The sequence below is a fragment of the Ambystoma mexicanum genome, chromosome 4p, assembly GCF_040938575.1.
Source record: "Ambystoma mexicanum isolate Mex_15411 chromosome 4p, UKY_AmexF1_1, whole genome shotgun sequence".
In the NCBI taxonomy this organism is placed as follows: Eukaryota; Metazoa; Chordata; class Amphibia; order Caudata; family Ambystomatidae; genus Ambystoma; species Ambystoma mexicanum.
In genome coordinates, this window is record NC_090927.1 from 35,948,756 (window position 1) to 35,971,261 (window position 22,506).

A 22,506-nucleotide genomic window follows, 5' to 3' on the forward strand; every position below is an offset into this window, starting at 1 on the left:
TGTCTCTAATGATCTAGATGCTGCTGGGTGTCCCTCTTCTCGCCTCCTAGTGATGTCACAGGATGTCTCTAATGATTTAGATGCTGCTGGGTGTCTCTCTGCTGCCCCCTAGTCATGTCTCTAATGATCTAGATCCTGCTGGGTGTCTCTCTGCTGCCTCCTAGTGATGTCACAGGATGTCTCTAATGATCGAGATGCTGCTGGGTGTCCCTCTTCTCGCCTCCTAGTGATGTCACAGGATGTCTCTAATGATTTAGATGCTGCTGGGTGTCTCTCTGCTGCCCCCTAGTCATGTCTCTAATGATCTAGATCCTGCTGGGTGTCTCTCTGCTGCCTCCTAGTGATGTATCTAATGATCTAGATGCTGCTGGGTGTCTCTCTGCTGCCCCTAGTGATGTCTCTAATGATCTAGATGCTGCTGGGTGTCTCTCTACTCGCCTCCTAGTGATGTCACAGGATTTCTCTCATGATCTAGATGCTGCTGGGTGTCCCTCTTCTCGCCTCCTAGTGATGTCACAGGATGTCTCTAATGATCTAGATGCTGCTGGGTGTCCCTCTTCTCGCCTCCTAGTGATGTCACAGGATCTCTCTAATGATTTAGATGCTGCTGGGTGTCTCTCTGCTGCCCCCTAGTCATGTCTCTAATGATCTAGATCCTGCTGGGTGTCTCTCTGCTGCCTCCTAGTGATGTCACAGGATGTCTCTAATGATCGAGATGCTGCTGGGTGTCCCTCTTCTCGCCTCCTAGTGATGTCACAGGATGTCTCTAATGATTTAGATGCTGCTGGGTGTCTCTCTGCTGCCCCCTAGTCATGTCTCTAATGATCTAGATCCTGCTGGGTGTCTCTCTGCTGCCTCCTAGTGATGCCTCTAATGATCTAGATGCTGCTGGGTGTCCCTCTGCTGCCTCCTAGTGATGTCTCTAATGATCTAGATGCTGCTGGGTGTCTCTCTGCTGCCCCTAGTGATGTCTCTAATGATCTAGATGCTGCCGGGTGTCCCTCTACTCGCCTCCTAGTGATGTCATAGGATGTCTCTCATGATCTAGATGCTGCTGGGTGTCTCTCTGCTGCCTCCTAGTGATGTCTCTAATGATCTAGATGCTGCTGGGTGTCTCTCTGCTGCCCCTAGTGATGTCTCTAATGATCTAGATGCTGCTGGGTGTCCCTCTACTCGCCTCCTAGTGATGTCACAGGATGTCTCTCATGATGTAGATGCTGCTGGGTGTCCCTCTACTCGCCTCCTAGTGATGTCACAGGATGTCTCTCATGATCTAGATGCTGCTGGGTGTCTCTCTGCTGCCCCTAGTGATGTCTCTCATGATCTAGATGCTGCTGGGTGTCTCTCTGCTGCCCCTAGTGATGTCTCTCATGATCTAGATGCTGCTGGGTGTCTCTCTGCTGCCCCTAGTGATGTCTCTAATGATCTAGATGCTGCTGGGTGTCTCTCTGCTGCCTCCTAGTGATGACTCTAATGATCTAGATGCTGCTGGGTGTCTCTCTGCTGCCTCCTAGTGATGTCTCTCATGATCTAGATGCTGCCGGGTGTCCCTCTACTCGCCTCCTAGTGATGTCACAGGATGTCTCTCATGATCTAGATCCTGCTGGGTGTCTCTCTGCTGCCTCCTAGTGATGTCTCTAATGATCTAGATGCTGCTGGGTGTCTCTCTGCTGCCCCTAGTGATGTCTCTAATGATCTAGATGCTGCTGGGTGTCCCTCTACTCGCCTCCGAGTGATGTCACAGGATGTCTCTCATGATCTAGATGCTGCTGGGTGTCCCTCTACTCGCCTCCTAGTGATGTCACAGGATGTCTCTCATGATCTAGATGCTGCTGGGTGTCTCTCTGCTGCCCCTAGTGATGTCTCTCATGATCTAGATGCTGCTGGGTGTCTCTCTGCTGCCCCTAGTGATGTCTCTAATGATCTAGATGCTGCTGGGTGTCTCTCTGCTGCCTCCTAGTGATGTCTCTAATGATTGAGATGCTGCTGGGTGTCTCTCTGCTGCCCCTAGTGATGTCTCTAATGATCTAGATGCTGCTGGGCGTCTATCTGCTCGCCTCCTAGTGATGTCACATGATGTCTCTCATGATCTAGATGCTGCTGGGTGTCTCTCTGCTGCCTCCTAGTGATGTCTCTAATGATCTAGATGCTGCCGGGTGTCCCTCTACTCGCCTCCTAGTGATGTCACAGGATGTCTCTCATGATCTAGATGCTGCTGGGTGTCTCTCTGCTGCCTCCTAGTGATGTCTCTAATGATCTAGATGCTGCTGGGTGTCTCTCTGCTGCCCCTAGTGATGTCTCTAATGATCTAGATGCTGCTGGGTGTCCCTCTACTCGCCTCCTAGTGATGTCACAGGATGTCTCTCATGATCTAGATGCTGCTGGGTGTCCCTCTACTCGCCTCCTAGTGATGTCACAGGATGTCTCTCTGCTGCCACTAGTGATGTCTCTCATGATCTAGATGCTGCTGGGTGTCTCTCTGCTGCCCCTAGTGATGTCTCTAATGATCTAGATGCTGCTGGGTGTCTCTCTGCTGCCTCCTAGTGATGTCTCTAATGATCTAGATGCTGCTGGGTGTCTCTCTGCTGCCTCCTAGTGATGTCTCTCATGATCTAGATGCTGCCGGGTGTCCCTCTACTCGCCTCCTAGTGATGTCACAGGATGTCGCTCATGATCTAGATGCTGATGGGTATCTCTCTGCTGCCTCCTAGTGATGTCTCTAATGATCTAGATGCTGCTGGGTGTCTCTCTGCTGCCCCTAGTGATGTCTCTAATGATCTAGATGCTGCTGGGTGTCCCTCTACTCACCTCCTAGTGATGTCACAGGATGTCTCTCATGATCTAGATGCTGCTGGGTGTCCCTCTACTCGCCTCCTAGTGATGTCACAGGATGTCTCTCATGATATAGATGCTGCTGGGTGTCTCTCTGCTGCGCCTAGTGATGCCTCTCATGATCTAGATGCTGCTGGGTGTCTCTCTGCTGCCCCTAGTGATGTCTCTAATGATCTAGATGCTGCTGGGTGTCTCTCTGCTGCCTCCTAGTGATGTCTCTAATGATCTAGATGCTGCTGGGTGTCTCTCTCTGCTGCCTCCTAGTGATATCTCTCATGATCTAGATGCTGCCGGGTGTCTCTCTGCTGCCTATGTGATGTCACAGGATGTCTCTCATGATCTAGATGCTGCCGGGTGTCCCTCTACTCGCCTCCTAGTGATGTCACAGGATGTCTCTCATGATCTAGATGCTGCCGGGTGTCCCTCTACTCGCCTCCTAGTGATGTCACAGGATGTCTCTCATGATCTAGATGCTGCCGGGTGTCCCTCTACTCGCCTCCTAGTGATGTCACAGGATGTCTCTCATGATCTAGATGCTGCCGGGTGTCCCTCTACTGGCCTCCTAGTGATGTCACAGGATGTCTCTCATGATCTAGATGCTGCCGGGTGTCCCTCTACCCGCCTCCTAGTGATGTCACAGGATGTCTCTCATGATCTAGATGCTGCCGGGTGTCCCTCTTCGCCTCCTAGTGATGTCACAGGATGTCTCTCATGATCTAGATGCTGCTGCGTGTCTCTCTGCTGCCTCCTAGTCATGTCTCTAATGATCTAGATGCTGCTGGGTGTCTCTCTGCTGCCCCCTAGTGATGTCACAGGATGTCTCTCCTAATCTAGATGCTGCTGGGAGTCTCTCTGCTGACCCCTAGTGATGTCACAGGATGTCTCTCATGATCTAGATGCTGATGGCTGTCTCTCTGCTGCCCCCTAGTGATGTCTCTCATGATCTAGATGCTGCTGGGTGTCCCTCTTCTCGCCTCCTAGTGATGTCACAGGATGTCTCTAATGATCTAGATGCTGCTGGGTGTCCCTCTTCTCTCCTCCTAGTGATGTCACAGGATGTCTCTAATGATCTAGATGCTGCTGGGTGTCTCTCTACTCGCCTCCTAGTGATGTCACAGGATGTCTCTCATGATCTAGATGCTGCTGGGTGTCCCTCTTCTCGCCTCCTAGTGATGTCACAGGATGTCTCTAATGATCTAGATGCTGCTGGGTGTCCCTCTTCTCGCCTCCTAGTGATGTCACAGGATTTCTCTCATGATCTAGATGCTGCTGGGTGTCCCTCTTCTCGCCTCCTAGTGATGTCACAGGATGTCTCTAATGATCTAGATGCTGCTGGGTGTCCCTCTTCTCGCCTCCTAGTGATGTCACAGGATGTCTCTAATGATTTAGATGCTGCTGGGTGTCTCTCTGCTGCCCCCTAGTCATGTCTCTAATGATCTAGATCCTGCTGGGTGTCTCTCTGCTGCCTCCTAGTGATGTCACAGGATGTCTCTAATGATCGAGATGCTGCTGGGTGTCCCTCTTCTCGCCTCCTAGTGATGTCACAGGATGTCTCTAATAATTTAGATGCTGCTGGGTGTCTCTCTGCTGCCCCCTAGTCATGTCTCTAATGATCTAGATCCTGCTGGGTGTCTCTCTGCTGCCTCCTAGTGATGTCTCTAATGATCTAGATGCTGCTGGGTGTCTCTCTGCTGCCCCTAGTGATGTCTCTAATGATCTAGATGCTGCTGGGTGTCTCTCTGCTGCCTCCTAGTGATGTCTCTCATGATCTAGATGCTGCCGGGTGTCCCTCTACTCGCCTCCTAGTGATGTCACAGGATGTCGCTCATGATCTAGATGCTGATGGGTATCTCTCTGCTGCCTCCTAGTGATGTCTCTAATGATCTAGATGCTGCTGGGTGTCTCTCTGCTGCCCCTAGTGATGTCTCTAATGATCTAGATGCTGCTGGGTGTCCCTCTACTCGCCTCCTAGTGATGTCACAGGATGTCTCTCATGATCTAGATGCTGCTGGGTGTCCCTCTACTCGCCTCCTAGTGATGTCACAGGATGTCTCTCATGATATAGATGCTGCTGGGTGTCTCTCTGCTGCGCCTAGTGATGCCTCTCATGATCTAGATGCTGCTGGGTGTCTCTCTGCTGCCCCTAGTGATGTCTCTAATGATCTAGATGCTGCTGGGTGTCTCTCTGCTGCCTCCTAGTGATGTCTCTAATGATCTAGATGCTGCTGGGTGTCTCTCTCTGCTGCCTCCTAGTGATGTCTCTCATGATCTAGATGCTGCCGGGTGTCTCTCTGCTGCCTATGTGATGTCACAGGATGTCTCTCATGATCTAGATGCTGCCGGGTGTCCCTCTACTCGCCTCCTAATGATGTCACAGGATGTCTCTCATGATCTAGATGCTGCCGGGTGTCCCTCTACTCGCCTCCTAGTGATGTCACAGGATGTCTCTCATGATCTAGATGCTGCCGGGTGTCCCTCTACTCGCCTCCTAGTGATGTCACAGGATGTCTCTCATGATCTAGATGCTGCCGGGTGTCCCTCTACTGGCCTCCTAGTGATGTCACAGGATGTCTCTCATGATCTAGATGCTGCCGGGTGTCCCTCTACCCGCCTCCTAGTGATGTCACAGGATGTCTCTCATGATCTAGATGCTGCCGGGTGTCCCTCTTCGCCTCCTAGTGATGTCACAGGATGTCTCTCATGATCTAGATGCTGCTGCGTGTCTCTCTGCTGCCTCCTAGTCATGTCTCTAATGATCTAGATGCTGCTGGGTGTCTCTCTGCTGCCCCCTAGTGATGTCACAGGATGTCTCTCCTAATCTAGATGCTGCTGGGAGTCTCTCTGCTGACCCCTAGTGATGTCACAGGATGTCTCTCATGATCTAGATGCTGATGGCTGTCTCTCTGCTGCCCCCTAGTGATGTCTCTCATGATCTAGATGCTGCTGGGTGTCCCTCTTCTCGCCTCCTAGTGATGTCACAGGATGTCTCTAATGATCTAGATGCTGCTGGGTGTCCCTCTTCTCTCCTCCTAGTGATGTCACAGGATGTCTCTAATGATCTAGATGCTGCTGGGTGTCTCTCTACTCGCCTCCTAGTGATGTCACAGGATGTCTCTCATGATCTAGATGCTGCTGGGTGTCCCTCTTCTCGCCTCCTAGTGATGTCACAGGATGTCTCTAATGATCTAGATGCTGCTGGGTGTCCCTCTTCTCGCCTCCTAGTGATGTCACAGGATTTCTCTCATGATCTAGATGCTGCTGGGTGTCCCTCTTCTCGCCTCCTAGTGATGTCACAGGATGTCTCTAATGATCTAGATGCTGCTGGGTGTCCCTCTTCTCGCCTCCTAGTGATGTCACAGGATGTCTCTAATGATTTAGATGCTGCTGGGTGTCTCTCTGCTGCCCCCTAGTCATGTCTCTAATGATCTAGATCCTGCTGGGTGTCTCTCTGCTGCCTCCTAGTGATGTCACAGGATGTCTCTAATGATCGAGATGCTGCTGGGTGTCCCTCTTCTCGCCTCCTAGTGATGTCACAGGATGTCTCTAATGATTTAGATGCTGCTGGGTGTCTCTCTGCTGCCCCCTAGTCATGTCTCTAATGATCTAGATCCTGCTGGGTGTCTCTCTGCTGCCTCCTAGTGATGTCTCTAATGATCTAGATGCTGCTGGGTGTCTCTCTGCTGCCCCTAGTGATGTCTCTAATGATCTAGATGCTGCTGGGTGTCTCTCTACTCGCCTCCTAGTGATGTCACAGGATTTCTCTCATGATCTAGATGCTGCTGGGTGTCCCTCTTCTCGCCTCCTAGTGATGTCACAGGATGTCTCTAATGATCTAGATGCTGCTGGGTGTCCCTCTTCTCGCCTCCTAGTGATGTCACAGGATCTCTCTAATGATTTAGATGCTGCTGGGTGTCTCTCTGCTGCCCCCTAGTCATGTCTCTAATGATCTAGATCCTGCTGGGTGTCTCTCTGCTGCCTCCTAGTGATGTCACAGGATGTCTCTAATGATCGAGATGCTGCTGGGTGTCCCTCTTCTCGCCTCCTAGTGATGTCACAGGATGTCTCTAATGATTTAGATGCTGCTGGGTGTCTCTCTGCTGCCCCCTAGTCATGTCTCTAATGATCTAGATCCTGCTGGGTGTCTCTCTGCTGCCTCCTAGTGATGCCTCTAATGATCTAGATGCTGCTGGGTGTCCCTCTGCTGCCTCCTAGTGATGTCTCTAATGATCTAGATGCTGCTGGGTGTCTCTCTGCTGCCCCTAGTGATGTCTCTAATGATCTAGATGCTGCCGGGTGTCCCTCTACTCGCCTCCTAGTGATGTCATAGGATGTCTCTCATGATCTAGATGCTGCTGGGTGTCTCTCTGCTGCCTCCTAGTGATGTCTCTAATGATCTAGATGCTGCTGGGTGTCTCTCTGCTGCCCCTAGTGATGTCTCTAATGATCTAGATGCTGCTGGGTGTCCCTCTACTCGCCTCCTAGTGATGTCACAGGATGTCTCTCATGATGTAGATGCTGCTGGGTGTCCCTCTACTCGCCTCCTAGTGATGTCACAGGATGTCTCTCATGATCTAGATGCTGCTGGGTGTCTCTCTGCTGCCCCTAGTGATGTCTCTCATGATCTAGATGCTGCTGGGTGTCTCTCTGCTGCCCCTAGTGATGTCTCTCATGATCTAGATGCTGCTGGGTGTCTCTCTGCTGCCCCTAGTGATGTCTCTAATGATCTAGATGCTGCTGGGTGTCTCTCTGCTGCCTCCTAGTGATGACTCTATTGATCTAGATGCTGCTGGGTGTCTCTCTGCTGCCTCCTAGTGATGTCTCTCATGATCTAGATGCTGCCGGGTGTCCCTCTACTCGCCTCCTAGTGATGTCACAGGATGTCTCTCATGATCTAGATCCTGCTGGGTGTCTCTCTGCTGCCTCCTAGTGATGTCTCTAATGATCTAGATGCTGCTGGGTGTCTCTCTGCTGCCCCTAGTGATGTCTCTAATGATCTAGATGCTGCTGGGTGTCCCTCTACTCGCCTCCTAGTGATGTCACAGGATGTCTCTCATGATCTAGATGCTGCTGGGTGTCCCTCTACTCGCCTCCTAGTGATGTCACAGGATGTCTCTCATGATCTAGATGCTGCTGGGTGTCTCTCTGCTGCCCCTAGTGATGTCTCTCATGATCTAGATGCTGCTGGGTGTCTCTCTGCTGCCCCTAGTGATGTCTCTAATGATCTAGATGCTGCTGGGTGTCTCTCTGCTGCCTCCTAGTGATGTCTCTAATGATTGAGATGCTGCTGGGTGTCTCTCTGCTGCCCCTAGTGATGTCTCTAATGATCTAGATGCTGCTGGGCGTCTATCTGCTCGCCTCCTAGTGATGTCACATGATGTCTCTCATGATCTAGATGCTGCTGGGTGTCTCTCTGCTGCCTCCTAGTGATGTCTCTAATGATCTAGATGCTGCCGGGTGTCCCTCTACTCGCCTCCTAGTGATGTCACAGGATGTCTCTCATGATCTAGATGCTGCTGGGTGTCTCTCTGCTGCCTCCTAGTGATGTCTCTAATGATCTAGATGCTGCTGGGTGTCTCTCTGCTGCCCCTAGTGATGTCTCTAATGATCTAGATGCTGCTGGGTGTCCCTCTACTCGCCTCCTAGTGATGTCACAGGATGTCTCTCATGATCTAGATGCTGCTGGGTGTCCCTCTACTCGCCTCCTAGTGATGTCACAGGATGTCTCTCTGCTGCCACTAGTGATGTCTCTCATGATCTAGATGCTGCTGGGTGTCTCTCTGCTGCCCCTAGTGATGTCTCTAATGATCTAGATGCTGCTGGGTGTCTCTCTGCTGCCTCCTAGTGATGTCTCTAATGATCTAGATGCTGCTGGGTGTCTCTCTGCTGCCTCCTAGTGATGTCTCTCATGATCTAGATGCTGCCGGGTGTCCCTCTACTCGCCTCCTAGTGATGTCACAGGATGTCGCTCATGATCTAGATGCTGATGGGTATCTCTCTGCTGCCTCCTAGTGATGTCTCTAATGATCTAGATGCTGCTGGGTGTCTCTCTGCTGCCCCTAGTGATGTCTCTAATGATCTAGATGCTGCTGGGTGTCCCTCTACTCGCCTCCTAGTGATGTCACAGGATGTCTCTCATGATCTAGATGCTGCTGGGTGTCCCTCTACTCGCCTCCTAGTGATGTCACAGGATGTCTCTCATGATATAGATGCTGCTGGGTGTCTCTCTGCTGCGCCTAGTGATGCCTCTCATGATCTAGATGCTGCTGGGTGTCTCTCTGCTGCCCCTAGTGATGTCTCTAATGATCTAGATGCTGCTGGGTGTCACTCTGCTGCCTCCTAGTGATGTCTCTAATGATCTAGATGCTGCTGGGTGTCTCTCTCTGCTGCCTCCTAGTGATGTCTCTCATGATCTAGATGCTGCCGGGTGTCTCTCTGCTGCCTATGTGATGTCACAGGATGTCTCTCATGATCTAGATGCTGCCGGGTGTCCCTCTACTCGCCTCCTAGTGATGTCACAGGATGTCTCTCATGATCTAGATGCTGCCGGGTGTCCCTCTACTCGCCTCCTAGTGATGTCACAGGATGTCTCTCATGATCTAGATGCTGCCGGGTGTCCCTCTACTCGCCTCCTAGTGATGTCACAGGATGTCTCTCATGATCTAGATGCTGCCGGGTGTCCCTCTACTGGCCTCCTAGTGATGTCACAGGATGTCTCTCATGATCTAGATGCTGCCGGGTGTCCCTCTACCCGCCTCCTAGTGATGTCACAGGATGTCTCTCATGATCTAGATGCTGCCGGGTGTCCCTCTTCGCCTCCTAGTGATGTCACAGGATGTCTCTCATGATCTAGATGCTGCTGCGTGTCTCTCTGCTGCCTCCTAGTCATGTCTCTAATGATCTAGATGCTGCTGGGTGTCTCTCTGCTGCCCCCTAGTGATGTCACAGGATGTCTCTCCTAATCTAGATGCTGCTGGGAGTCTCTCTGCTGACCCCTAGTGATGTCACAGGATGTCTCTCATGATCTAGATGCTGATGGCTGTCTCTCTGCTGCCCCCTAGTGATGTCTCTCATGATCTAGATGCTGCTGGGTGTCCCTCTTCTCGCCTCCTAGTGATGTCACAGGATGTCTCTAATGATCTAGATGCTGCTGGGTGTCCCTCTTCTCTCCTCCTAGTGATGTCACAGGATGTCTCTAATGATCTAGATGCTGCTGGGTGTCTCTCTACTCGCCTCCTAGTGATGTCACAGGATGTCTCTCATGATCTAGATGCTGCTGGGTGTCCCTCTTCTCGCCTCCTAGTGATGTCACAGGATGTCTCTAATGATCTAGATGCTGCTGGGTGTCCCTCTTCTCGCCTCCTAGTGATGTCACAGGATTTCTCTCATGATCTAGATGCTGCTGGGTGTCCCTCTTCTCGCCTCCTAGTGATGTCACAGGATGTCTCTAATGATCTAGATGCTGCTGGGTGTCCCTCTTCTCGCCTCCTAGTGATGTCACAGGATGTCTCTAATGATTTAGATGCTGCTGGGTGTCTCTCTGCTGCCCCCTAGTCATGTCTCTAATGATCTAGATCCTGCTGGGTGTCTCTCTGCTGCCTCCTAGTGATGTCACAGGATGTCTCTAATGATCGAGATGCTGCTGGGTGTCCCTCTTCTCGCCTCCTAGTGATGTCACAGGATGTCTCTAATGATTTAGATGCTGCTGGGTGTCTCTCTGCTGCCCCCTAGTCATGTCTCTAATGATCTAGATCCTGCTGGGTGTCTCTCTGCTGCCTCCTAGTGATGTATCTAATGATCTAGATGCTGCTGGGTGTCTCTCTGCTGCCCCTAGTGATGTCTCTAATGATCTAGATGCTGCTGGGTGTCTCTCTACTCGCCTCCTAGTGATGTCACAGGATTTCTCTCATGATCTAGATGCTGCTGGGTGTCCCTCTTCTCGCCTCCTAGTGATGTCACAGGATGTCTCTAATGATCTAGATGCTGCTGGGTGTCCCTCTTCTCGCCTCCTAGTGATGTCACAGGATCTCTCTAATGATTTAGATGCTGCTGGGTGTCTCTCTGCTGCCCCCTAGTCATGTCTCTAATGATCTAGATCCTGCTGGGTGTCTCTCTGCTGCCTCCTAGTGATGTCACAGGATGTCTCTAATGATCGAGATGCTGCTGGGTGTCCCTCTTCTCGCCTCCTAGTGATGTCACAGGATGTCTCTAATGATTTAGATGCTGCTGGGTGTCTCTCTGCTGCCCCCTAGTCATGTCTCTAATGATCTAGATCCTGCTGGGTGTCTCTCTGCTGCCTCCTAGTGATGCCTCTAATGATCTAGATGCTGCTGGGTGTCCCTCTGCTGCCTCCTAGTGATGTCTCTAATGATCTAGATGCTGCTGGGTGTCTCTCTGCTGCCCCTAGTGATGTCTCTAATGATCTAGATGCTGCCGGGTGTCCCTCTACTCGCCTCCTAGTGATGTCATAGGATGTCTCTCATGATCTAGATGCTGCTGGGTGTCTCTCTGCTGCCTCCTAGTGATGTCTCTAATGATCTAGATGCTGCTGGGTGTCTCTCTGCTGCCCCTAGTGATGTCTCTAATGATCTAGATGCTGCTGGGTGTCCCTCTACTCGCCTCCTAGTGATGTCACAGGATGTCTCTCATGATGTAGATGCTGCTGGGTGTCCCTCTACTCGCCTCCTAGTGATGTCACAGGATGTCTCTCATGATCTAGATGCTGCTGGGTGTCTCTCTGCTGCCCCTAGTGATGTCTCTCATGATCTAGATGCTGCTGGGTGTCTCTCTGCTGCCCCTAGTGATGTCTCTCATGATCTAGATGCTGCTGGGTGTCTCTCTGCTGCCCCTAGTGATGTCTCTAATGATCTAGATGCTGCTGGGTGTCTCTCTGCTGCCTCCTAGTGATGACTCTAATGATCTAGATGCTGCTGGGTGTCTCTCTGCTGCCTCCTAGTGATGTCTCTCATGATCTAGATGCTGCCGGGTGTCCCTCTACTCGCCTCCTAGTGATGTCACAGGATGTCTCTCATGATCTAGATCCTGCTGGGTGTCTCTCTGCTGCCTCCTAGTGATGTCTCTAATGATCTAGATGCTGCTGGGTGTCTCTCTGCTGCCCCTAGTGATGTCTCTAATGATCTAGATGCTGCTGGGTGTCCCTCTACTCGCCTCCGAGTGATGTCACAGGATGTCTCTCATGATCTAGATGCTGCTGGGTGTCCCTCTACTCGCCTCCTAGTGATGTCACAGGATGTCTCTCATGATCTAGATGCTGCTGGGTGTCTCTCTGCTGCCCCTAGTGATGTCTCTCATGATCTAGATGCTGCTGGGTGTCTCTCTGCTGCCCCTAGTGATGTCTCTAATGATCTAGATGCTGCTGGGTGTCTCTCTGCTGCCTCCTAGTGATGTCTCTAATGATTGAGATGCTGCTGGGTGTCTCTCTGCTGCCCCTAGTGATGTCTCTAATGATCTAGATGCTGCTGGGCGTCTATCTGCTCGCCTCCTAGTGATGTCACATGATGTCTCTCATGATCTAGATGCTGCTGGGTGTCTCTCTGCTGCCTCCTAGTGATGTCTCTAATGATCTAGATGCTGCCGGGTGTCCCTCTACTCGCCTCCTAGTGATGTCACAGGATGTCTCTCATGATCTAGATGCTGCTGGGTGTCTCTCTGCTGCCTCCTAGTGATGTCTCTAATGATCTAGATGCTGCTGGGTGTCTCTCTGCTGCCCCTAGTGATGTCTCTAATGATCTAGATGCTGCTGGGTGTCCCTCTACTCGCCTCCTAGTGATGTCACAGGATGTCTCTCATGATCTAGATGCTGCTGGGTGTCCCTCTACTCGCCTCCTAGTGATGTCACAGGATGTCTCTCTGCTGCCACTAGTGATGTCTCTCATGATCTAGATGCTGCTGGGTGTCTCTCTGCTGCCCCTAGTGATGTCTCTAATGATCTAGATGCTGCTGGGTGTCTCTCTGCTGCCTCCTAGTGATGTCTCTAATGATCTAGATGCTGCTGGGTGTCTCTCTGCTGCCTCCTAGTGATGTCTCTCATGATCTAGATGCTGCCGGGTGTCCCTCTACTCGCCTCCTAGTGATGTCACAGGATGTCTCTCATGTTCTAGATGCTGCTGGGTATCTCTCTGCTGCCTCCTAGTGATGTCTCTAATGATCTAGATGCTGCTGGGTGTCTCTCTGCTGCCCCTAGTGATGTCTCTAATGATCTAGATGCTGCTGGGTGTCCCTCTACTCGCCTCCTAGTGATGTCACAGGATGTCTCTCATGATCTTGATGCTGCTGGGTGTCCCTCTACTCGCCTCCTAGTGATGTCACAGGATGTCTCTCATGATCTAGATGCTGCTGGGTGTCTCTCTGCTGCCTCTAGTGATGTCTCTCATGATCTAGATGCTGCTGGGTGTCTCTCTGCTGCCCCTAGTGATGTCTCTAATGATCTAGATGCTGCTGGGTGTCTCTCTGCTGCCTCCTAGTGATGTCTCTAATGATCTAGATGCTGCTGGGTGTCTCTCTGCTGCCTCCTAGTGATGTCTCTCATGATCTAGATGCTGCCGGGTGTCTCTCTGCTGCCCCTAGTGATGTCACAGGATGTCTCTCATGATCTAGATGCTGCCGGGTGTCCCTCTACTCGCCTCCTAGTGATGTCACAGGATGTCTCTCATGATCTAGATGCTGCTGGGTGTCCCTCTACTCGCCTCCTAGTGATGTCACAGGATGTCTCTCATGATCTAGATGCTGCCGGGTGTCCCTCTACTGGCCTCCTAGTGATGTCACAGGATGTCTCTCATGATCTAGATGCTGCCGGGTGTCCCTCTACCCGCCTCCTAGTGATGTCACAGGATGTCTCTCATGATCTAGATGCTGCTGGGTGTCCCTCTACTCGCCTCCTAGTGATGTCACAGGATGTCTCTCATGATCTAGATGCTGCCGGGTGTCCCTCTACTGGCCTCCTAGTGATGTCACAGGATGTCTCTCATGATCTAGATGCTGCCGGGTGTCCCTCTACCCGCCTCCTAGTGATGTCACAGGATGTCTCTCATGATCTAGATGCTGCCGGGTGTCCCTCTACCCGCCTCCTAGTGATGTCACAGGATGTCTCTCATGATGTAGATGCTGCTGGGTGTCTCTCTGCTGCCTCCTAGTCATGTCTCTAATGATCTAGATGCTGCTGGGTGTCTCTTTGCTGCCCCCTAGTGATGTCACAGGATGTCTCTCATAATCTAGATGCTGCTGGGAGTCTCTCTGCTGCCCCCTAGCGATGTCACAGGATGTCTCTCATGATCTAGATGCTGATGGGTGTCTCTCTGCTGCCCCCTAGTGATGTCTCTCCTGATCTAGATGCTGCTGGGTGTCCCTCTTCTCGCCTCCTAGTGATGTCACAGGATGTCTCTAATGATCTAGATGCTGCTGGGTGTCCCTCTTCTCGCCTCCTAGTGATGTCACAGGATGTCTCTAATGATCTAGATGCTGCTGGGTGTCTCTCTACTCGCCTCCTAGTGATGTCACAGGATGTCTCTCATGATCTAGATGCTGCTGGGTGTCTCTCTGCTGCCTCCTAGTGATGTCTCTAATGATCTAGATGCTGCTGGGTGTCACTCTGCTGCCCCTAGTGATGTCTCTAATGATCTAGATGCTGCTGGGTGTCCCTCTACTCGCCTCCTAGTGATGTCACAGGATGTCTCTCATGATCTAGATGCTGCTGGGTGTCCCTCTACTCGCCTCCTAGTGATGTCACAGGATGTCTCTCATGATCTAGATGCTGCTGGGTGTCTCTCTGCTGCCACTAGTGATGTCTCTCATGATCTAGATGCTGCTGGGTGTCTCTCTGCTGCCCCTAGTGATGTCTCTAATGATCTAGATGCTGCTGGGTGTCTCTCTGCTGCCTCCTAGTGATGTCTCTAATGATCTAGATGCTGCTGGGTGTCTCTCTGCTGCCTCCTAGTGATGTCTCTCATGATCTAGATGCTGCCGGGTGTCCCTCTACTCGCCTCCTAGTGATGTCACAGGATGTTGCTCATGATCTAGATGCTGATGGGTATCTCTCTGCTGCCTCCTAGTGATGTCTCTAATGATCTAGATGCTGCTGGGTGTCTCTCTGCTGCCCCTAGTGATGTCTCTAATGATCTAGATGCTGCTGGGTGTCCCTCTACTCGCCTCCTAGTGATGTCACAGGATGTCTCTCATGATCTAGATGCTGCTGGGTGTCCCTCTACTCGCCTCCTAGTGATGTCACAGGATGTCTCTCATGATATAGATGCTGCTGGGTGTCTCTCTGCTGCCCCTAGTGATGCCTCTCATGATCTAGATGCTGCTGGGTGTCTCTCTGCTGCCCCTAGTGATGTCTCTAATGATCTAGATGCTGCTGGGTGTCTCTCTGCTGCCTCCTAGTGATGTCTCTAATGATCTAGATGCTGCTGGGTGTCTCTCTCTGCTGCCTCCTAGTGATGTCTCTCATGATATAGATGCTGCCGGGTGTCTCTCTGCTGCCCCTAGTGATGTCACAGGATGTCTCTCATGATCTAGATGCTGCCGGGTGTCCCTCTACTCGCCTCCTAGTGATGTCACAGGATGTCTCTCATGATCTAGATGCTGCCGGGTGTCCCTCTACTCGCCTCCTAGTGATGTCACAGGATGTCTCTCATGATCTAGATGCTGCCGGGTGTCCCTCTACTCACCTCCTAGTGATGTCACAGGATGTCTCTCATGATCTAGATGCTGCCGGGTGTCCCTCTACTCGCCTCCTAGTGATGTCACATGATGTCTCTCATGATCTAGATGCTGCCGGGTGTCCCTCTACCCGCCTCCTAGTGATGTCACAGGATGTCTCTCATGATCTAGATGCTGCCGGGTGTCCCTCTACCCGCCTCCTAGTGATGTCACAGGATGTCTCTCATGATCTAGATGCTGCTGGGTGTCTCTCTGCTGCCTCCTAGTCATGTCTCTAATGATCTAGATGCTGGTGGGTGTCTCTCTGCTGCCCCCTAGTGATGTCACAGGATGTCTCTCCTAATCTAGATGCTGCTGGGAGTCTCTCTGCTGACCCCTAGTGATGTCACAGGATGTCTCTCATGATCTAGATGCTGATGGCTGTCTCTCTACCCGCCTCCTAGTGATGTCACAGGATGTCTCTCATGATCTAGATGCTGCCGGGTGTCCCTCTTCTCGCCTCCTAGTGATGTCACAGGATGTCTCTAATGATCTAGATGCTGCTGGGTGTCTCTCTACTCGCCTCCTAGTGATGTCACAGGATGTCTCTCATGATCTAGATGCTGCTGGGTGTCTCTCTGCTGCCACTAGTGATGTCTCTCATGATCTAGATGCTGCTGAGTGTCTCTCTGCTGCCCCTAGTGATGTCTCTAATGATCTAGATGCTGCTGGGTGTCTCTCTGCTGCCTCCTAGTGATGTCTCTAATGATCTAGATGCTGCTGGGTGTCTCTCTGCTGCCTCCTAGTGATGTCTCTCATGATCTAGATGCTGCCGGGTGTCCCTCTACTCGCCTCCTAGTGATGTCACAGGATGTCGCTCATGATCTAGATGCTGATGGGTATCTCTCTGCTGCCTCCTAGTGATGTCTCTAATGATCTAGATGCTGCTGGGTGTCTCTCTGCTGCCCCTAGTGATGTCTCTAATGATCTAGATGCTGCTGGGTGTCCCTCTACTCGCCTCCTAGTGATGTCACAGGATGTCTCTCATGATCTAGATGCTGCTGGGTGTCCCTCTACTCGCCTCCTAGTGGTGTCACAGGATGTCTCTCATGATATAGATGCTGCTGGGTGTCTCTCTGCTGCCCCTAGTGATGCCTCTCATGATCTAGATGCTGCTGGGTGTCTCTCTGCTGCCCCTAGTGATGTCTCTAATGATCTAGATGTTGCTGGGTGTCTCTCTGCTGCCTCCTAGTGATGTCTCTAATGATCTAGATGCTGCTGGGTGTCTCTCTCTGCTGCCTCCTAGTGATGTCTCTCATGATCTAGATGCTGCCGGGTGTCTCTCTGCTGCCCCTAGTGATGTCACAGGATGTCTCTCATGATCTAGATGCTGCCGGGTGTCCCTCTACTCGCCTCCTAGTGATGTCACAGGATGTCTCTCATGATCTAGATGCTGCCGGGTGTCCCTCTACTCGCCTCCTAGTGATGTCACAGGATGTCTCTCATGATCTAGATGCTGCCGGGTGTCCCTCTACTCGCCTCCTAGTGATGTCACAGGATGTCTCTCATGATCTAGATGCTGCTGGGTGTCTCTCTGCTGCCTCCTAGTCATGTCTCTAATGATCTAGATGCTGCTGGGTGTCTCTCTGCTGCCCCCTAGTGATGTCACAGGATGTCTCTCCTAATCTAGATGCTGCTGGGAGTGTCTCTGCTGACCCCTAGTGATGTCACAGGATGTCTCTCATGATCTAGATGCTGATGGCTGTCTCTCTACCCGCCTCCTAGTGATGTCACAGGATGTCTCTCATGATATAGATGCTGCCGGGTGTCCCTCTTCTCGCCTCCTAGTGATGTCACAGGATGTCTCTCATGATCTAGATGCTGCTGGGTGTCCCTCTTCTCTCCTCCTAGTGATGTCACAGGATGTCTCTAATGATCTAGATGCTGCTGGGTGTCTCTCTACTCGCCTCCTAGTGATGTCACAGGATGTCTCTCATGATCTAGATGCTGCTGGGTGTCCCTCTTCTCGCCTCCTAGTGATGTCACAGGATGTCTCTAATGATCTAGATGCTGCTGGGTGTCCCTCTTCTCGCCTCCTAGTGATGTCACAGGATTTCTCTCATGATCTAGATGCTGCTGGGTGTCCCTCTTCTCGCCTCCTAGTGATGTCACAGGATGTCTCTAATGATCTAGATGCTGCTGGGTGTCCCTCTTCTCGCCTCCTAGTGATGTCACAGGATGTCTCTAATGATTTAGATGCTGCTGGGTGTCTCTCTGCTGCCCCCTAGTCATGTCTCTAATGATCTAGATCCTGCTGGGTGTCTCTCTGCTGCCTCCTAGTGATGTCACAGGATGTCTCTAATGATCGAGATGCTGCTGGGTGTCCCTCTTCTCGCCTCCTAGTGATGTCACAGGATCTCTCTAATGATTTAGATGCTGCTGGGTGTCTCTCTGCTGCCCCCTAGTCATGTCTCTAATGATCTAGATCCTGCTGGGTGTCTCTCTGCTGCCTCCTAGTGATGTCACAGGATGTCTCTAATGATCGAGATGCTGCTGGGTGTCCCTCTTCTCGCCTCCTAGTGATGTCACAGGATGTCTCTAATGATTTAGATGCTGCTGGGTGTCTCTCTGCTGCCCCCTAGTCATGTCTCTAATGATCTAGATCCTGCTGGGTGTCTCTCTGCTGCCTCCTAGTGATGTCTCTAATGATCTAGATGCTGCTGGGTGTCTCTCTGCTGCCCCTAGTGATGTCTCTAATGTTCTAGATGCTGCTGGGTGTCTCTCTAATGATCTAGATGAGGCTGGGTGTCTCTCTGCTGCCCCCTAGTGATGTCACAGGATGTCTCTCATGATCTAGATGCTGCTGGGTGTCCCTCTTCTCGCCTCCTAGTGATGTCACAGGATGTCTCTAATGATCTAGATGCTGCTGGGTGTCCCTCTTCTCGCCTCCTAGTGATGTCACAGGATGTCTCTAATGATTTAGATGCTGCTGGGTGTCTCTCTGCTGCCCCCTAGTCATGTCTCTAATGATCTAGATGCTGCTGGGTGTCTCTCTGCTGCCCCTAGTGATGTCTCTAATGATCTAGATGCTGCTGGGTGTCTCTCTACTCGCCTCCTAGTGATGTCACAGGATTTCTCTCATGATCTAGATGCTGCTGGGTGTCCCTCTTCTCGCCTCCTAGTGATGTCACAGGATGTCTCTAATGATCTAGATGCTGCTGGGTGTCCCTCTTCTCGCCTCCTAGTGATGTCACAGGATGTCTCTAATGATTTAGATGCTGCTGGGTGTCTCTCTGCTGCCCCCTAGTCATGTCTCTAATGATCTAGATCCTGCTGGGTGTCTCTCTGCTGCCTCCTAGTGATGTCACAGGATGTCTCTAATGATCGAGATGCTGCTGGGTGTCCCTCTTCTCGCCTCCTAGTGATGTCACAGGATGTCTCTAATGATTTAGATGCTGCTGGGTGTCTCTCTGCTGCCCCCTAGTCATGTCTCTAATGATCTAGATCCTGCTGGGTGTCTCTCTGCTGCCTCCTAGTGATGCCTCTAATGATCTAGATGCTGCTGGGTGTCCCTCTGCTGCCTCCTAGTGATGTCTCTAATGATCTAGATGCTGCTGGGTGTCTCTCTGCTGCCCCTAGTGATGTCTCTAATGATCTAGATGCTGCCGGGTGTCCCTCTACTCGCCTCCTAGTGATGTCATAGGATGTCTCTCATGATCTAGATGCTGCTGGGTGTCTCTCTGCTGCCTCCTAGTGATGTCTCTAATGATCTAGATGCTGCTGGGTGTCTCTCTGCTGCCCCTAGTGATGTCTCTAATGATCTAGATGCTGCTGGGTGTCCCTCTACTCGCCTCCTAGTGATGTCACAGGATGTCTCTCATGATGTAGATGCTGCTGGGTGTCCCTCTACTCGCCTCCTAGTGATGTCACAGGATGTCTCTCATGATCTAGATGCTGCTGGGTGTCTCTCTGCTGCCACTAGTGATGTCTCTCATGATCTAGATGCTGCTGGGTGTCTCTCTGCTGCCCCTAGTGATGTCTCTAATGATCTAGATGCTGCTGGGTGTCTCTCTGCTGCCTCCTAGTGATGTCTCTAATGATCTAGATGCTGCTGGGTGTCTCTCTGCTGCCTCCTAGTGATGTCTCTCATGATCTAGATGCTGCCGGGTGTCCCTCTACTCGCCTCCTAGTGATGTCACAGGATGTCGCTCATGATCGAGATGCTGCTGGGTGTCCCTCTTCTCGCCTCCTAGTGATGTCACAGGATGTCTCTAATGATTTAGATGCTGCTGGGTGTCTCTCTGCTGCCCCCTAGTCATGTCTCTAATGATCTAGATCCTGCTGGGTGTCTCTCTGCTGCCTCCTAGTGATGTCTCTAATGATCTAGATGCTGCTGGGTGTCTCTCTGCTGCCCCTAGTGATGTCTCTAATGATCTAGATGCTGCTGGGTGTCTCTCTACTCGCCTCCTAGTGATGTCACAGGATTTCTCTCATGATCTAGATGCTGCTGGGTGTCCCTCTTCTCGCCTCCTAGTGATGTCACAGGATGTCTCTAATGATCTAGATGCTGCTGGGTGTCCCTCTTCTCGCCTCCTAGTGATGTCACAGGATGTCTCTAATGATTTAGATGCTGCTGGGTGTCTCTCTGCTGCCTCCTAGTCATGTCTCTAATGATCTAGATGCTGCTGGGTGTCTCTCTGCTGCCCCCTAGTGATGTCACAGGATGTCTCTCCTAATCTAGATGCTGCTGGGAGTGTCTCTGCTGACCCCTAGTGATGTCACAGGATGTCTCTCATGATCTAGATGCTGATGGCTGTCTCTCTACCCGCCTCCTAGTGATGTCACAGGATGTCTCTCATGATCTAGATGCTGCCGGGTGTCCCTCTTCTCGCCTCCTAGTGATGTCACAGGATGTCTCTCATGATCTAGATGCTGCTGGGTGTCCCTCTTCTCGCCTCCTAGTGATGTCACAGGATGTCTCTAATGATCTAGATGCTGCTGGGTGTCCCTCTTCTCGCCTCCTAGTGATGTCACAGGATGTCTCTAATGATCTAGATGCTGCTGGGTGTCCCTCTTCTCGCCTCCTAGTGATGTCACAGGATTTCTCTCATGATCTAGATGCTGCTGGGTGTCCCTCTTCTCGCCTCCTAGTGATGTCACAGGATGTCTCTAATGATCTAGATGCTGCTGGGTGTCCCTCTTCTCGCCTCCTAGTGATGTCACAGGATGTCTCTAATGATTTAGATGCTGCTGGGTGTCTCTCTGCTGCCCCCTAGTCATGTCTCTAATGATCTAGATCCTGCTGGGTGTCTCTCTGCTGCCTCCTAGTGATGTCTCTAATGATCTAGATGCTGCTGGGTGTCTCTCTGCTGCCCCTAGTGATGTCTCTAATGATCTAGATGCTGCTGGGTGTCTCTCTACTCGCCTCCTAGTGATGCCACAGGATGTCTCTCATGATCTGACCGGAGCTGCCATGTCTCGCTTTATCTGAGGCTGCTGAGAGCAGTCTCTATCCTGAACCCGCTTGTGGCATCTCTTTTCTTACCTGAATGCCGTGGGGCGTCTCTCTCTGGTTCCGTGAACACCCAAAGCTCTTGGAGACCAGAGTGGGTTATCTGGCAACCTTGAAGGGGTCCTCGTGGGGAAAGACCCCCAAACGCGTGACGCATCCACCCGCACATGCGCAGAAAGCTCCCCAGGGTAGACTCACAAAATAGGAGACTTTGACCCGGGCATGCGCAGTAGGCTCCCAAGAGACGTCCACTAACCCGAGCATGCGCAGAAGGCTCTCAAGGGTACAGTCCCACAAAGAGTGACACTAATAACTCGAGCATGCGCAGAAGGCTCTCAAGGGCGCGTCCGCTAACCGGACATGCGTAGAAGTCTCTCAAGCGAGCGTCCACTAACTCGAGTATGCGCAGAAGGCTTTCAAGGGAGCGTGCACTATCTCGAGTATGCGCAGAAGGCTTTCAAGGGTACAGGCACTCATAGAGTGACACCAATAATCCGAGCATGCGCTGAAGGCTCTCAATGGGGTAGTCGCGCGAAGTGTTAGACTAATCACCGGTGTTAAGGGTCTCCGAATAAAGCCGCCCCACCCCCCTGCAGTGCCTTGAATGACGTAATACATGTACAAGTAACGCACATTTAAATAGGATATTTCACAAAATTGATACTAATAACTATAAACTACACATTAGGACTCACAGGGGAGCGTTACGTGTGGACAGGTGGCCCCCCCTGTCACAGAGCACACACACAGACGTGCTGGCAGTCCGGGCTCCACGGTCGCTCTGCCGCAGCCGTGGAACGCCTCGCTTATTATAGGCACAGGCGCAGAGTTACGTCACTCCTCTGCATGAGTCTGCCCTGATAGGGGCAGTCACCACAGGGGGGACAGACTAGACATATAAGTGAAACAATTGGACAGAGGAAAGGGGATTATTAGCTCTTGCTGACAGCATTGATATGTCCGTTCTGCCCTTTTACTGAGTGCATGACATCACGTTTCACTGAGCACGCGACACTGCACGCATAGCTCTCAACTCAGACGCTTTTGGCGGGTGTCACCCGCCTTGTAAACAGCTAACTCACCCGCCAAGCCTCCTGCACGCCCATTCATTTCAATGGGCCTCTCACCCACCAAAAATAAAATCGGGGTTTTCACCCGCCTTTGCGACATAAATGGTTGAGAGCTATGCTGCACGCGGCAAGGAGGGTGGTCAGATACCCAACAACCCGGGCATGCACAGAACATTCTCAAGGGTACACGCTCATCACAAAGCTTGACACAATCATCCGGGCATGTTTAGAAGGCTCTCAAGGGTGGATGCTTGCAAAGCATGCCACAGTCAACTGGGCATGCGCAGAAGGTTCTCAAGAGCACACAATCGTCAGGGCACCCAGTAGTGGAAGTGGAAAAAATGGAAAGTGGATCCCATGAGGGATAGAGTGGAGGCGGAGGTTTGAGGTGGGGCGGAGTTCAGAGGACAAAGAGTTCAGAGAAAGTAGAGCTGGCAG

The 22,506-nt window shown here is 51.6% G+C and overlaps 1 protein-coding gene across 3 annotated transcripts in view; it reads right to left on the bottom strand.

Moving 5' to 3' along the window:
• LOC138452933 (zinc finger protein 84-like) overlaps positions 1-21,202 on the bottom strand; it is a 396,288-nt gene extending 375,086 nt beyond the window's left edge. For 2 of the 3 annotated variants that reach the window (XM_069605294.1, XM_069605295.1), the window contains exon 1: positions 21,032-21,199. The gene's annotated coding sequence lies outside the window, so the exon portion shown is untranslated. Of the gene's footprint in view, positions 1-21,031 lie in introns of all 3 variants that reach the window. The other variant, XR_011260326.1, reaches the window with a different exon arrangement.
• Positions 21,203-22,506: the final 1,304 nt, after the last annotated feature.